Genomic DNA, 16,933 nt, shown 5'->3' on the forward strand with positions numbered 1-16,933 from the left:
TTTCTAGAGTTATGCCCCTTTGCAGTTGGACAAATTGCAAATTTTTTCGTTTCCCTTCTGTAACTTTAGTTTGCCTCAACCAAATGGTATGAAACTTATAAACTATGCTTACAACTACAAAATACAGTTCAAGTTTGAATTTTGGTGGTGTCATTTAAACCTTTCTAGAGTTATGCCCCTTTACAATTGGACAAATTGCAAAAATTTCGTTTTCCTTCTCTAACTTTAGTTTACCTCAACCAAATGGTATGAAACTTATACACAATCCTTATAACCACAAAATACAGATCAAGATTGAATTTTTGGGCTATCACTTTAATCGTCTTAGAGTTATGCTCTTTAAAATTGGAAAAAAATGTTGAATTATTTTTTCCATTCTCTTACTTACATTGCCTCAACCAAATGTTATGAGACTTATAGACAATTGGTTATTACTACATAACTCAGATCAATTACAAATTTGGATAGCTTCACTTTTACTGTTACCACATAACTCAGATCAAGTACAAATTTGGATAGCTTCACTTTTACCGTTACCACATAACTCATATCAAGTACAAATTTGGATAGCTTCACTTTTACCGTTACCACATAACTCAGATCAAGTACAAATTTGGATAGCTTCACTTTTACCGTTACCACATCACTCAGATCAAGTACAAATTTGGATAGCTTCACTTTTACCGTTACCACATAACTCAGATCAAGTACAAATTTGGATAGCTTCACTTTTACCGTTACCACATAACTCAGATCAAGTACAAATTTGGATAGCTTCACTTTTACCGTTACCACATAACTCAGATCAAGTACAAAGAGGTAGGGACAATTTGTCGGCAATTTGTTTCATTCGATAAGATAGGTAAATCATGTTTTAAATAGCCCGATAGATGCTATTTATAGTACATAAAAATACGTCACATCATTTATTTTCATACCTTGAACAGGTATTCCTACAAAAACAAGGCCATGACTATTGATTTTTTAATATTGATTTTATTTTATTATTAACATCCTTTATGCAAGGTGCCATACCATGTAACTTCTCAAGGAGCCAAGTAATATCGAACTAATTCAAATCGTGATTTTCTCATTCTGAATATGTATATCTGTTACACAGTATTTGTCCTGGTCTTTTAAGGCTTTATCGTCTATAAGATTAGACAAGAAAATACATGTACATGTATATATTTTAACCGGAGAACATCTTACATCAGTTGGTCATAGATCACCCTGTGTTACTACTTCATGTTGTATTGCCTTTTCTGTAATTTTAACAAATCGGCCCTTCGTTGTGATACAGATGCAACAGCTTCTTGATGTTTTACCTACAATCACGATTTGTAGTGTAATTGATTTGTTCTGTTATGTTGTTTTATTTTTCTGATGAGTTATGTACCCGTGTATAGACGGTGGTAAAAATTTCAGTACTAGTATCTTTAGTTTGTGATTTGGCGACAAAATTGTTGTTAACTGCATTTGTTACATATAATACCATGTTCAAAAAAGGTTTCGACGAAATGTGTTTTGTTGTTATGAAAATTGTATACAATGGCCTTATTTTAAGTTATGTGTATATTACAACATGTAGGCTTAATTTCTATAGAATTAATTCTCGTGTTATTGGTTATGTACAGGCACCTACATCAGTTTGACGGCAGTTGTCCCTTGGATATATGTAATAACGTAAACACATGAATAGAAAGTAATTCAAGAGTATGGACAGTCATAGGATTGCACACAATAAGCGATACATTGTTTTTTCTTTGATACACGTAAAATTATTTACTAGTACACTAACTGAATAGTCAAAATGAACCAAAATGACTCTATGAATCAAGCAAACAACCGAAAACATATGATAGAAACTTTAAAATTTAATATAACAACACAAAAAAATGCAAAAGTTCTGAGCGAGGTTCGAACCCCTTCTTCAAAACCGTCATTTATTAGTAGTTCTGTGCTCTACTGGTGGAGCTACGGCGATTCTTATCATTATTACTCTTATTTAGAAGCTATATTGGTACAATTTATCGATGTTACAATTTTTTCTTTAAAAAGTTGTTTTTTATGTAATAAGGACACACTAAACCAATTTCATTTTTGAAGTAAAAAGTAGTATGAATAACAACAGTCATAAAAAGCATAACTTTTCTTTGGTTTGAAATGTCCTTCTTGGGGGATTCCCTGTTTTTTCCACAGAAAAACATCCGAAAATCCGGATATTGGACTTTCATCCTTTTTTAGTGTTAAATTAACTATTGATCACACATATCATACTATACATGTATGTAAATCGAGATATTGATCAAAAAGCATTTTTATTTTTGGTTTTTATAGGAAATTTTACTCTGTTGGCACTTTTTGAAATTGGCCCTTCTGTGAAAAAAATCCTCGGCATATTGGCCCTACCTCTTTGGATAGCTTCACTTTTACCGTTACCACATAACTCAGATCAAGTACAAATTTGGATAGCTTCACTTTTACCGTTACCACATAACTCAGATCAAGTACAAAATTTGGATAGCTTCACTTTTACCGTTACCACATAACTCAGATCAAGTACAAATTTGGATAGCTTCACTTTTACCGTTACCACATAACTCAGATCAAGTACAAAATTTGGATAGCTTCACTTTTACCGTTACCACATAAAACTCAGATCAAGTACAAATTTGGATAGCTTCACTTTTACCGTTACCACATAAAACTCAGATCAAGTACAAATTTGGATAGCTTCACTTTTACCGTTACCACATCACTCAGATCAAGTACAAATTTGGATAGCTTCACTTTTACCGTTACCACATCACTCAGATCAAGTACAAATTTGGATAGCTTCACTTTTACCATTACCACATCACTCAGATCAAGTACAAATTTGGATAGCTTCACTTTTATTGTTACCACATCACTCAGATCAAGTACAAATTTGGATAGCTTCACTTTTACCGTTACCACATCACTCAGATCAAGTACAAATTTGGATAGCTTCACTTTTACCGTTACCACATCACTCAGATCAAGTACAAATTTGGATAGCTTCACTTTTACCGTTACCACATCACTCAGATCAAGTACAAATTTGGATAGCTTCACTTTTGCCGTTACCACATCACTCAGATCAAGTACAAATTTGGATAGCTTCACTTTTACCGTTACCACATCACTCAGATCAAGTACAAATTTGGATAGCTTCACTTTTACCGTTACCACATAACTCAGATCAAGTACAAATTTGGATAGCTTCACTTTTACCGTTACCACATAACTCAGATCAAGTACAAATTTGGATAGCTTCACTTTTACCGTTACCACATAACTCAGATCAAGTACAAATTTGGATAGCTTCACTTTTACCGTTCTTCAGTTATGTCCTTTATAACTTTATATGATGTGCAAAGGGGGGGGGGGGGGGGGGAATCATCTGTGTCCCATGGACACATTCCCCATTTATTTAAAGAAAATAAATAACAAAAAATCTGTATGAAAGCACCAAATAATATTTGCGCTAATATCTTGTATGCTTTCAAATGATTGTGTAATGGTTTATTATTTCAGTGTAATTAATACGCCATATTACTGACTTGTGTCTCTATAATTAATTCCTTTTCTGTTTTTAATTGTTCTATACTGTCTTTGAAATTACAACTGTGGTATGACTTGGATGCATAGCAAGCACAAGAGAGCATGTTAAAATTTCTAATGAAGCAAAAATTCCCCAAACTTTATTCAGAAAGATCATGTTTTAATGAAATTTGATCCTATTATTTTGGTTGTAATGTCAATTATTGAAAAATTAAGATATTCTTCAAAGAAACGTTCCACGGTTAACAAACGGAAGGATGAAATTTGTAACAAAATTTGTGAATTAATTGATAGGATGGTAAAATAAGAGTAAAATATAATGGATGAATTATTTCACCAAGTATATAGCAGTTAACTCATTTTAAAAATTGGTATTGTTTAAGTTTGTAAAGTCTTTTGATGTTCAAACACAACAGATTAAAGGAAAATAGTCCACCTTTTTTCAGGATTGTTCAAGCTGAATGAAATCAAAATTATATAAATATACAGATTGCCACGATTGATGCTGGATTGTATCCATAGCTAATCTGGCGTCAAATCTGTGAATGTGTGACATACACATGTAGGCATAGCTGACCAGTAATATCTGACATAATTATTTTGTAGATGTTATAATTGCGATCGTTTTGTTGCATTGGTCAGAATTTCTGCTATATAATTGATAAAGTTTTTCTGAACTTCCACATCCTTTCTTACCAATATTTCTATAACGAGATCAAGTTGACAATGACAATAACAAGTCATACACATGTCAAAGTGTTGTTTTTCTCTCTGTCAATTAATATGATTTAAATAAGATTTAAGTCCGTATAAAACAAACTTTTTGTCAAGAACCTTCAATTAAACCTATTCTTTTGTCTTTTCCTTTGTTTAATTAAATTCCCCAAAGTTAACTGATAGCTGAATGGAATTTATATCAGACATAAAAAGATTTAATTGCAATAACATGTCTTCATATTTAAAAAAAAAACCTGCATAAGTGAAATTTAAAAGTTAAAAACATATTTTGTATTTAGGAAAAATATAATAAAGGATATATAAAATAAGTAAGCTGACTTGTAATGCACAATTCGTAGAGAAATAAAATAACTTGAGATATACTGCTTTAATTGTTTTAAATCTGAAATATTTTCAAAATCAGTTATGAGTAAAAGAGATGTTATTAATTATCATTGAAGCAGAAATTGGGAGGGGATTTACTTGTATTCAGTTTTTTTTGTGAATACTAAAAACAAAGGTGTTTAATTGTAAAGTTTCAGAACCTTTGTTATGCTTTAGGCTTTTGCCTATAGTTAAAAAACTAAATGTTGAACTTTAAATATTTTATTTTAAAATAAATTGTTGTTCATAGTGTATTGTTACCTGAATTTCTTTGTTTGTTTATTTGTAAACACAGTATGGAGAATGTTTCTTATGCTGTATACCTTTGTCTATAGGTAAAACTCTCAGTTTATTTATTGTTAAAGGTATTATGGAGAATGTTTTGTTTTGAGAATGCTTGGTGAAAATATCTGATCAACTTTTCCAAGTAACCTCCCTTTACATGTTACTGTTTAGCTTTCTATTCTGATGAAGGTTAACTACCTGGTGAAATCTCACTCTAACTGTCAGAGAGTAATTAACTGTGATCATTAGGGTAACCTCCCTTTACATGTTACTGTTTAGCTTTCTATTCTGATGAAGGTTAACTACCTGGTGAAATCTCACTCTAACTCTCAGAGAGTAATTAACTGTGATCATTAGAGTAACCCCCCTTTACATGTTACTGTTTAGCTTTCTATTCTGATGAAGGTTAACTACCTGTTGAAATCTCACTCTAGCTCTCAGAGAGTAATTAACTGTGATCATGAGAGTAACCTCCCTTTACATGTTACTGTTTAGCTTTCTATTCTGATGAAGGTTAACTACCTGTTGAAATCTCACTCTAACTCTCAGAGAGTAATTAACTGTGATCATTAGAGTAACCCCCCTTTACATGTTACTGTTTAGCTTTCTATTCTGATGAAGGTTAACTACCTGTTGAAATCTCACTCTAGCTCTCAGAGAGTAATTAACTGTGATCATGAGAGTAACCTCCCTTTACATGTTACTGTTTAGCTTTCTATTCTGATGAAGGTTAACTACCTGTTGAAATCTCACTCTAACTCTCAGAGAGTAATTAACTGTGATCATTAGAGTAACCTCCCTTTACATGTTACTGTTTAGCTTTCTATTCTGATGAAGGTTAACTACCTGGTGAAATCTCACTCTAACTCTCAGAGAGTAATTAACTGTGATCATTAGAGTAACCTCCCTTTACATGTTACTGTTTAGCTTTCTATTCTGATGAAAGTTAACTACCAGCTGAAATCTCACTCTAACTCTCAGAAAGTAATTAACTGTGATGATTAGGGTAACCTCCCTTTACATGTTACTGTTTAGCTTTCCATTCTGATGAAGGTTAACTACCAGCTGAAATCTCACTCTAACTGTCAGAGAGTAATTAACTGTGCTCATTAGGGTAACCTCCCTTTACATGTTACTGTTTAGCTTTCTATTCTGATGAAGGTTAACTACCTGCTGAAATCTCACTCTAACTCTCAGAAAGTAATTAACTGTGATCATTAGAGTAACCTCCCTTTACATGTTACTGTTTAGCTTTCTATTCTGATGAAGGTTAACTACCTGCTGAAATCTCTCTCTTACTCTCAGAGAGTAATTAACTGTGATCATTAGGGTAACCTCCCTTTACATGTTACTGTTTAGCTTTCCATTCTGATGAAGGTTAACTACCAGCTGAAATCTCACTCTAACTGTCAGAGAGTAATTAACTGTGATCATTAGGGTAACCTCCCTTTACATGTTACTGTTTAGCTTTCCATTCTGATGAAGGTTAACTACCAGCTGAAATCTCACTCTAACTGTCAGAGAGTAATTAACTGTGATCATTAGGGTAACCTCCCTTTACATGTTACTGTTTAGCTTTCCATTCTGATGAAGGTTAACTACCTGTTGAAATCTCACTCTAACTCTCAGAGAGTAATTAACTGTGATCATTAGGGTAACCTCCCTTTACATGTTACTGTTTAGCTTTCCATTCTGATGAAGGTTAACTACCAGCTGAAATCTCACTCTAACTGTCAGAGAGTAATTAACTGTGATCATTAGGGTAACCTCCCTTTACATGTTACTGTTTAGCTTTCTATTCTGATGAAGGTTAACTACCTGCTGAAATCTCACTCTAACTCTCAGAAAGTAATTAACTGTGATCATTAGAGTAACCTCCCTTTACATGTTACTGTTTAGCTTTCTATTCTGATGAAGGTTAACTACCTGTTGAAATCTCACTCTAGCTCTCAGAGAGTAATTAACTGTGATCATTAGAGTAACCCCCCTTTACATGTTACTGTTTAGCTTTCCATTCTGATGAAGGTTAACTACCAGCTGAAATCTCACTCTAACTCTCAGAGAGTAATTAACTGTGATCATTAGAGTAACCCCCCTTTACATGTTACTGTTTAGCTTTCTATTCTGATGAAGGTTAACTACCTGGTGAAATCTCACTCTAACTCTCAGAGAGTAATTAACTGTGATCATTAGGGTAACCTCCCTTTACATGTTACTGTTTAGCTTTCTATTCTGATGAAGGTTAACTACCAGCTGAAATCTCACTCTAACTCTCAGAGAGTAATTAACTGTGATCATTAGAGTAACCTCCCTTTACATGTTACTGTTTAGCTTTCTATTCTGATGAAGGTTAACTACCTGTTGAAATCTCACTCTAGCTCTCAGAAAGTAATTAACTGTGATCATTAGAGTAACCTCCCTTTACATGTTACTGTTTAGCTTTCCATTCTGATGAAGGTTAACTACCTGTTGAAATCTCACTCTAACTCTCAGAGAGTAATTAACTGTGATCATTAGAGTAACCTCCCTTTACATGTTACTGTTTAGCTTTCCATTCTGATGAAGGTTAACTACCAGCTGAAATCTCACTCTAACTCTCAGAGAGTAATTAACTGTGATCATTAGAGTAACCCCCCTTTACATGTTACTGTTTAGCTTTCTATTCTGATGAAGGTTAACTACCTGGTGAAATCTCACTCTAACTCTCAGAGAGTAATTAACTGTGATCATTAGGGTAACCTCCCTTTACATGTTACTGTTTAGCTTTCTATTCTGATGAAGGTTAACTACCAGCTGAAATCTCACTCTAACTCTCAGAGAGTAATTAACTGTGATCATTAGAGTAACCCCCCTTTACATGTTACTGTTTAGCTTTCTATTCTGATGAAGGTTAACTACCTGGTGAAATCTCACTCTAACTCTCAGAGAGTAATTAACTGTGATCATGAGAGTAACCTCCCTTTACATGTTACTGTTTAGCTTTCTATTCTGATGAAGGTTAACTACCTGTTGAAATCTCACTCTAACTGTCAGAGAGTAATTAACTGTGATCATTAGAGTAACCTCCCTTTACATGTTACTGTTTAGCTTTCTATTCTGATGAAGGTTAACTACCTGTTGAAATCTCACTCTAACTCTCAGAGAGTAATTAACTGTGATCATTAGGGTAACCTCCCTTTACATGTTACTGTTTAGCTTTCCATTCTGATGAAGGTTAACTACCTGCTGAAATCTCACTCTAACTCTCAGAGAGTAATTAACTGTGATCATTAGAGTAACCTCCCTTTACATGTTACTGTTTAGCTTTCTATTCTGATGAAGGTTAACTACCTGTTGAAATCTCACTCTAGCTCTCAGAGAGTAATTAACTGTGATCATTAGGGTAACCTCCCTTTACATGTTACTGTTTAGCTTTCCATTCTGATGAAGGTTAACTACCTGGTGAAATCTCACTCTAACTCTCAGAGAGTAATTAACTGTGATCATTAGAGTAACCTCCCTTTACATGTTACTGTTTAGCTTTCCATTCTGATGAAGGTTAACTACCTACTGAAATCTCACTCTAGCTCTCAGAGAGTAATTAACTGTGATCATGAGAGTAACCTCCCTTTACATGTTACTGTTTAGCTTTCTATTCTGATGAAGGTTAACTACCTGCTAACATCTCACTCTAACTCTCAGAGAGTAATTAACTGTGATCATGAGAGTAACCTCCCTTTACATGTTACTGTTTAGCTTTCCATTCTGATGAAGGTTAACTACCTGGTGAAATCTCACTCTAGCTCTCAGAAAGTAATTAACTGTGATCATTAGAGTAACCTCCCTTTACATGTTACTGTTTAGCTTTCCATTCTGATGAAGGTTAACTACCTGGTGAAATCTCACTCTAGCTCTCAGAAAGTAATTAACTGTGATCATTAGAGTAACCTCCCTTTACATGTTACTGTTTAGCTTTCCATTCTGATGAAGGTTAACTACCAGCTGAAATCTCACTCTAACTCTCAGAGAGTAATTAACTGTGATCATTAGAGTAACCTCCCTTTACATGTTACTGTTTAGCTTTCCATTCTGATGAAGGTTAACTACCTGTTGAAATCTCACTCTAGCTCTCAGAGAGTAATTAACTGTGATCATGAGAGTAACCTCCCTTTACATGTTACTGTTTAGCCTTCCATTCTGATGAAGGTTAACTACCTGCTGAAATCTCACTCTAACTCTCAGAGAGTAATTAACTGTGATCATTAGAGTAACCTCCCTTTACATGTTACTGTTTAGCTTTCTATTCTGATGAAGGTTAACTACCTGGTGAAATCTCACTCTAACTCTCAGAGAGTAATTAACTGTGATCATTAGAGTAACCTCCCTTTACATGTTACTGTTTAGCTTTCTATTCTGATGAAAGTTAACTACCTGCTGAAATCTCACTCTAACTCTCAGAGAGTAATTAACTGTGATCATGAGAGTAACCTCCCTTTACATGTTACTGTTTAGCTTTCCATTCTGATGAAGGTTAACTACCAGCTGAAATCTCACTCTAACTCTCAGAAAGTAATTAACTGTGATCATTAGAGTAACCCCCCTTTACATGTTACTGTTTAGCTTTCCATTCTGATGAAGGTTAACTACCTACTGAAATCTCACTCTAGCTCTCAGAAAGTAATTAACTGTGATCATTAGAGTAACCTCCCTTTACATGTTACTGTTTAGCTTTCTATTCTGATGAAGGTTAACTACCTGCTGAAATCTCACTCTAACTCTCAGAGAGTAATTAACTGTGATCATTAGGGTAACCTCCCTTTACATGTTACTGTTTAGCTTTCCATTCTGATGAAGGTTAACTACCTGCTGAAATCTCACTCTAACTCTCAGAGAGTAATTAACTGTGATCATTAGGGTAACCTCCCTTTACATGTTACTGTTTAGCTTTCCATTCTGATGAAGGTTAACTACCAGCTGAAATCTCACTCTAACTCTCAGAGAGTAATTAACTGTGATCATTAGGGTAACCTCCCTTTACATGTTACTGTTTAGCTTTCCATTCTGATGAAGGTTAACTACCAGCTGAAATCTCACTCTAACTCTCAGAGAGTAATTAACTGTGATCATTAGAGTAACCTCCCTTTACATGTTACTGTTTAGCTTTCCATTCTGATGAAGGTTAACTACCTGGTGAAATCTCACTCTAACTCTCAGAAAGTAATTAACTGTGATCATTAGGGTAACCTCCCTTTACATGTTACTGTTTAGCTTTCCATTCTGATGAAAGTTAACTACCAGCTGAAATCTCACTCTAACTCTCAGAAAGTAATTAACTGTGATCATTAGAGTAACCTCCCTTTACATGTTACTGTTTAGCTTTCTATTCTGATGAAGGTTAACTACCAGCTGAAATCTCACTCTAGCTCTCAGAGAGTAATTAACTTGGATCATTAGAGTAACCTCCCTTTACATGTTACTGTTTAGCTTTCTATTCTGATGAAGGTTAACTACCAGCTGAAATCTCACTCTAGCTCTCAGAGAGTAATTAACTTGGATCATTAGAGTAACCTCCCTTTACATGTTACTGTTTAGCTTTCTATTCTGATGAAGGTTAACTACCAGCTGAAATCTCACTCTAGCTCTCAGAGAGTAATTAACTTGGATCATTAGAGTAACCTCCCTTTACATGTTACTGTTTAGCTTTCTATTCTGATGAAGGTTAACTACCTGGTGAAATCTCACTCTAGCTCTCAGAGAGTAATTAACTGTGATCATGAGAGTAACCCCCCTTTACATGTTACTGTTTAGCTTTCTATTCTGATGAAGGTTAACTACCTGGTGAAATCTCACTCTAACTCTCAGAGAGTAATTAACTGTGATCATTAGGGTAACCTCCCTTTACATGTTACTGTTTAGCTTTCTATTCTGATGAAGGTTAACTACCTGTTGAAATCTCACTCTAGCTCTCAGAGAGTAATTAACTGTGATCATTAGAGTAACCCCCCTTTACATGTTACTGTTTAGCTTTCTATTCTGATGAAGGTTAACTACCTGTTGAAATCTCACTCTAGCTCTCAGAGAGTAATTAACTGTGATCATTAGAGTAACCTCCCTTTACATGTTACTGTTTAGCTTTCTATTCTGATGAAGGTTAACTACCTGGTGAAATCTCACTCTAACTCTCAGAGAGTAATTAACTGTGATCATTAGAGTAACCTCCCTTTACATGTTACTGTTTAGCTTTCTATTCTGATGAAGGTTAACTACCTGTTGAAATCTCACTCTAGCTCTCAGAGAGTAATTAACTGTGATCATGAGAGTAACCTCCCTTTACATGTTACTGTTTAGCTTTCTATTCTGATGAAGGTTAACTACCTGGTGAAATCTCACTCTAACTCTCAGAGAGTAATTAACTGTGATCATTAGAGTAACCTCCCTTTACATGTTACTGTTTAGCTTTCTATTCTGATGAAGGTTAACTACCTGGTGAAATCTCTCTCTAACTCTCAGAGAGTAATTAACTGTGATCATGAGAGTAACCTCCCTTTACATGTTACTGTTTAGCTTTCTATTCTGATGAAGGTTAACTACCTGGTGAAATCTCACTCTAGCTCTCAGAGAGTAATTAACTGTGATCATTAGAGTAACCTCCCTTTACATGTTACTGTTTAGCTTTCTATTCTGATGAAGGTTAACTACCTGGTGAAATCTCACTCTAGCTCTCAGAGAGTAATTAACTGTGATCATTAGAGTAACCTCCCTTTACATGTTACTGTTTAGCTTTCCATTCTGATGAAGGTTAACTACCTGGTGAAATCTCACTCTAGCTCTCAGAAAGTAATTAACTGTGATCATTAGAGTAACCTCCCTTTACATGTTACTGTTTAGCTTTCTATTCTGATGAAGGTTAACTACCAGCTGAAATCTCACTCTAACTCTCAGAGAGTAATTAACTTTGATCATTAGAATAACCTCCCTTTACATGTTACTGTTTAGCTTTCTATTCTGATGAAAGTTAACTACCTGCTGAAATCTCTCTCTAACTCTCAGAGAGTAATTAACTGTGATCATTAGAGTAACCTCCCTTTACATGTTACTGTTTAGCTTTCTATTCTGATGAAGGTTAACTACCTGCTGAAATCTCACTCTAACTCTCAGAGAGTAATTAACTGTGATCATTAGAGTAACCTCCCTTTACATGTTACTGTTTAGCTTTCTATTCTGATGAAGGTTAACTACCTGCTGAAATCTCACTCTAACTCTCAGAGAGTAATTAACTGTGATCATTAGAGTAACCTCCCTTTACATGTTACTGTTTAGCTTTCTATTCTGATGAAGGTTAACTACCTGCTGAAATCTCACTCTAACTCTCAGAGAGTAATTAACTGTGATCATTAGAGTAACCCCCCTTTACATGTTACTGTTTAGCCTTCCATTCTGATGAAGGTTAACTACCTGCTAACATCTCACTCTAACTCTCAGAGAGTAATTAACTGTGATCATTAGAGTAACCTCCCTTTACATGTTACTGTTTAGCTTTCCATTCTGATGAAGGTTAACTACCAGCTGAAATCTCTCTCTTACTCTCAGAGAGTAATTAACTGTGATCATTAGAGTAACCTCCCTTTACATGTTACTGTTTAGCTTTCCATTCTGATGAAGGTTAACTACCAGCTGAAATCTCTCTCTTACTCTCAGAGAGTAATTAACTGTGATGATTAGAGTAACCTCCCTTTACATGTTACTGTTTAGCTTTCTATTCTGATGAAGGTTAACTACCTGTTGAAATCTCACTCTAACTCTCAGAGAGTAATTAACTGTGATCATGAGAGTAACCTCCCTTTACATGTTACTGTTTAGCTTTCCATTCTGATGAAGGTTAACTACCTGGTGAAATCTCACTCTAACTCTCAGAGAGTAATTAACTGTGATCATTAGAGTAACCTCCCTTTACATGTTACTGTTTAGCTTTCTATTCTGATGAAGGTTAACTACCAGCTGAAATCTCACTCTAACTCTCAGAGAGTAATTAACTGTGATCATTAGAGTAACCCCCCTTTACATGTTACTGTTTAGCTTTCCATTCTGATGAAGGTTAACTACCAGCTGAAATCTCACTCTAACTCTCAGAGAGTAATTAACTGTGATCATTAGGGTAACCTCCCTTTACATGTTACTGTTTAGCTTTCCATTCTGATGAAGGTTAACTACCTACTGAAATCTCACTCTAACTCTCAGAGAGTAATTAACTGTGATCATTAGAGTAACCTCCCTTTACATGTAACTGTTTAGCTTTCTATTCTGATGAAAGTTAACTACCAGCTGAAATCTCACTCTAACTCTCAGAGAGTAATTAACTGTGATCATTAGAGTAAGGCCAGGATTTTTTAATTTGTTGGTTTACGGATCCGCCGACCTTATTTTGCCTATTTCCAGAATAAAAATAAAATTGACTTTTCATGCTTTTTCATTCCCGCCGACCCTAACAAATGCATTATCCCTGAAAAATAAATAAATTAGCCTTTTTTTATAAAATGAAATGCATTAATCACTAACAGAATTGATAACACTTTCAGTTGTGAAAAAATTAAACTTCCAGTTTACGTTTCTAAAAATAGATAAATCAATTATTAATGACCTTGACATGTCGTTTGGACAAATATTTTTGTGGAACGAAAACCGTGTTTAAAACCAATTACACAATGAGTTCGTTTCTCTTATTTGTCAACAGTCCGTAAGATGAATCTTCTCATAGAAATAGACTTGTCCAAATGTGGACAGGTGGAAGTTCAGGACATCAAGTTAAAGTACTGAATATTAACAGATCATTTAAAATTTTCTTGTTTCATAGATAATAAAAAAAAATTCGTCCATTTGGATAAAAACTGGAATGCGTGACAACAGATTAACCCGATATTCTCGTTTTTTCCAGTGGACGAGTCTATTACGTTTTTGACGCGTGTGTTGAAAATTATTTTCTTACCACGCTTTAACATTTATTTCTTTATCAGTTTTCGTTCTTGAAGATCATTATTCACCAAGTTTTCTGGAATTGATTAAGAGCTATGTGAATTTGTCTTCCTTTATGAAATTTAATTACGTCTTTGTCCGTGCACCCCCTTTTTTACGGGAAATTATTAGGCAATGTCATGCAATTTTTATTACAACTGAGCAATAATATTTCATTAAACTAAAATTTAAGAAATGATGACAAAATAGGATAACAAACATATTATTAGAAAGGTGAAATATATATTTATTTTGCATATCAGTTTTCTGTCTTGAAAGGTATTTTTTAAATTTTTTTCCGGACCGACCGACCCGACTTTTCCATGGAGAAAATCCGTAAACCAACAAATTAAAAAACTGTGGCCTAACCTCCCTTTACATGTAACTGTTTAGCTTTCTATTCTGATGAAGGTTAACTACCTGCTGAAATCTCACTCTAACTCTAAGAGAGTAATTAACTGTGATCATTAGGGTAACCTCCCTTTACATGTTACTGTTTAGCTTTCCATTCTGATGAAGGTTAACTACCTGCTGAAATCTCACTCTAACTCTCAGAGAGTAATTAACTGTGATGATTAGGGTAACCTCCCTTTACATGTAACTGTTTAGCTTTCCATTCTGATGAAGGTTAACTACCTGCTAACATCTCACTCTAACTCTCAGAGAGTAATTAACTGTGATCATTAGGGTAACCTCCCTTTACATGTTACTGTTTAGCTTTCTATTCTGATGAAGGTTAACTACCTGCTGAAATCTCACTCTAACTGTCAGAGAGTAATTAACTGTGATCATTAGAGTAACCTCCCTTTACATGTAACTGTTTAGCTTTCTATTCTGATGAAGGTTAACTACCTGCTGAAATCTCACTCTAACTCTCAGAGAGTAATTAACTGTGATCATTAGAGTAACCTCCCTTTACATGTAACTGTTTAGCTTTCTATTCTGATGAAGGTTAACTACCTGCTGAAATCTCACTCTAACTGTCAGAGAGTAATTAACTGTGATCATTAGAGTAACCTCCCTTTACATGTAACTGTTTAGCTTTCTATTCTGATGAAGGTTAACTACCTGCTGAAATCTCACTCTAACTGTCAGAGAGTAATTAACTGTGATCATTAGGGTAACCTCCCTTTACATGTTACTGTTTAGCTTTCTATTCTGATGAAGGTTAACTACCTGCTGAAATCTCACTCTAACTCTCAGAGAGTAATTAACTGTGATCATTAGAGTAACCTCCCTTTACATGTAACTGTTTAGCTTTCTATTCTGATGAAGGTTAACTACCTGCTGAAATCTCACTCTAACTCTCAGAGAGTAATTAACTGTGATCATTAGAGTAACCTCCCTTTACATGTAACTGTTTAGCTTTCTATTCTGATGAAGGTTAACTACCTGTTGAAATCTCACTCTAGCTCTCAGAGAGTAATTAACTGTGATCATTAGAGTAACCCTCCTTTACATGTTACTGTTTAGCTTTCTATTCTGATGAAAGTTAACTACCTGGTGAAATCTCACTCTAACTCTCAGAGAGTAATTAACTGTGATCATTAGGGTAACCTCCCTTTACATGTTACTGTTTAGCTTTCCATTCTGATGAAGGTTAACTACCTGCTGAAATCTCACTCTAACTCTCAGAGAGTAATTAACTGTGATCATTAGGGTAACCTCCCTTTACATGTTACTGTTTAGCTTTCTATTCTGATGAAAGTTAACTACCTGCTGAAATCTCTCTCTAACTCTCAGAGAGTAATTAACTGTGATCATTAGAGTAACCTCCCTTTACATGTTACTGTTTAGCTTTCTATTCTGATGAAGGTTAACTTCCTGGTGAAATCTCACTCTAACTCTCAGAGAGTAATTAACTGTGATCATGAGAGTAACCTCCCTTTACATGTTACTGTTTAGCTTTCCATTCTGATGAAGGTTAACTACCTGGTGAAATCTCACTCTAACTCTCAGAGAGTAATTAACTGTGATCATTAGGGTAACCTCCCTTTACATGTTACTGTTTAGCTTTCTATTCTGATGAAGGTTAACTACCTGGTGAAATCTCACTCTAGCTCTCAGAAAGTAATTAACTGTGATCATTAGAGTAACCTCCCTTTACATGTTACTGTTTAGCTTTCTATTCTGATGAAGGTTAACTACCAGCTGAAATCTCACTCTAACTCTCAGAGAGTAATTAACTGTGATGATTAGGGTAACCTCCCTTTACATGTTACTGTTTAGCTTTCTATTCTGATGAAGGTTAACTACCAGCTGAAATCTCACTCTACCTCTCAGAGAGTAATTAACTGTGATCATTAGGGTAACCTCCCTTTACATGTTACTGTTTAGCTTTCCATTCTGATGAAGGTTAACTACCAGCTGAAATCTCACTCTAACTCTCAGAGAGTAATTAACTGTGACCATGAGAGTAACCTCCCTTTACATGTTACTGTTTAGCTTTCCATTCTGATGAAGGTTAACTACCTGCTGAAATCTCACTCTAACTCTCAGAAAGTAATTAACTGTGATCATGAGAGTAACCTCCCTTTACATGTTACTGTTTAGCTTTCTATTCTGATGAAGGTTAACTACCTGCTGAAATCTCACTCTAACTCTCAGAGAGTAATTAACTGTGATCATTAGGGTAACCTCCCTTTACATGTTACTGTTTAGCTTTCTATTCTGATGAAGGTTAACTACCTGCTGAAATCTCACTCTAACTCTCAGAGAGTAATTAACTGTGATCATTAGAGTAACCCCCCTTTACATGTTACTGTTTAGCTTTCCATTCTGATGAAGGTTAACTACCTGGTGAAATCTCACTCTAGCTCTCAGAGAGTAATTAACTGTGATCATTAGAGTAACCTCCCTTTACATGTTACTGTTTAGCTTTCCATTCTGATGAAGGTTAACTACCAGCTGAAATCTCTCTCTAACTCTCAGAAAGTAATTAACTGTGATCATTAGAGTAACCTCCCTTTAC

General features: G+C 34.8%; 1 protein-coding gene across 5 annotated transcripts in view; it reads left to right on the forward strand.

Annotated features, from left to right (window-relative positions):
• The window catches only part of LOC143063313 (diacylglycerol kinase beta-like), a 155,931-nt gene that overhangs the window by 118,924 nt on the left and 20,074 nt on the right, over positions 1-16,933 (forward strand). The window lies entirely within an intron of this gene.

The sequence above is a fragment of the Mytilus galloprovincialis genome, chromosome 2, assembly GCF_965363235.1.
Source record: "Mytilus galloprovincialis chromosome 2, xbMytGall1.hap1.1, whole genome shotgun sequence".
Lineage (NCBI taxonomy): Eukaryota > Metazoa > Mollusca > Bivalvia > Mytilida > Mytilidae > Mytilus > Mytilus galloprovincialis.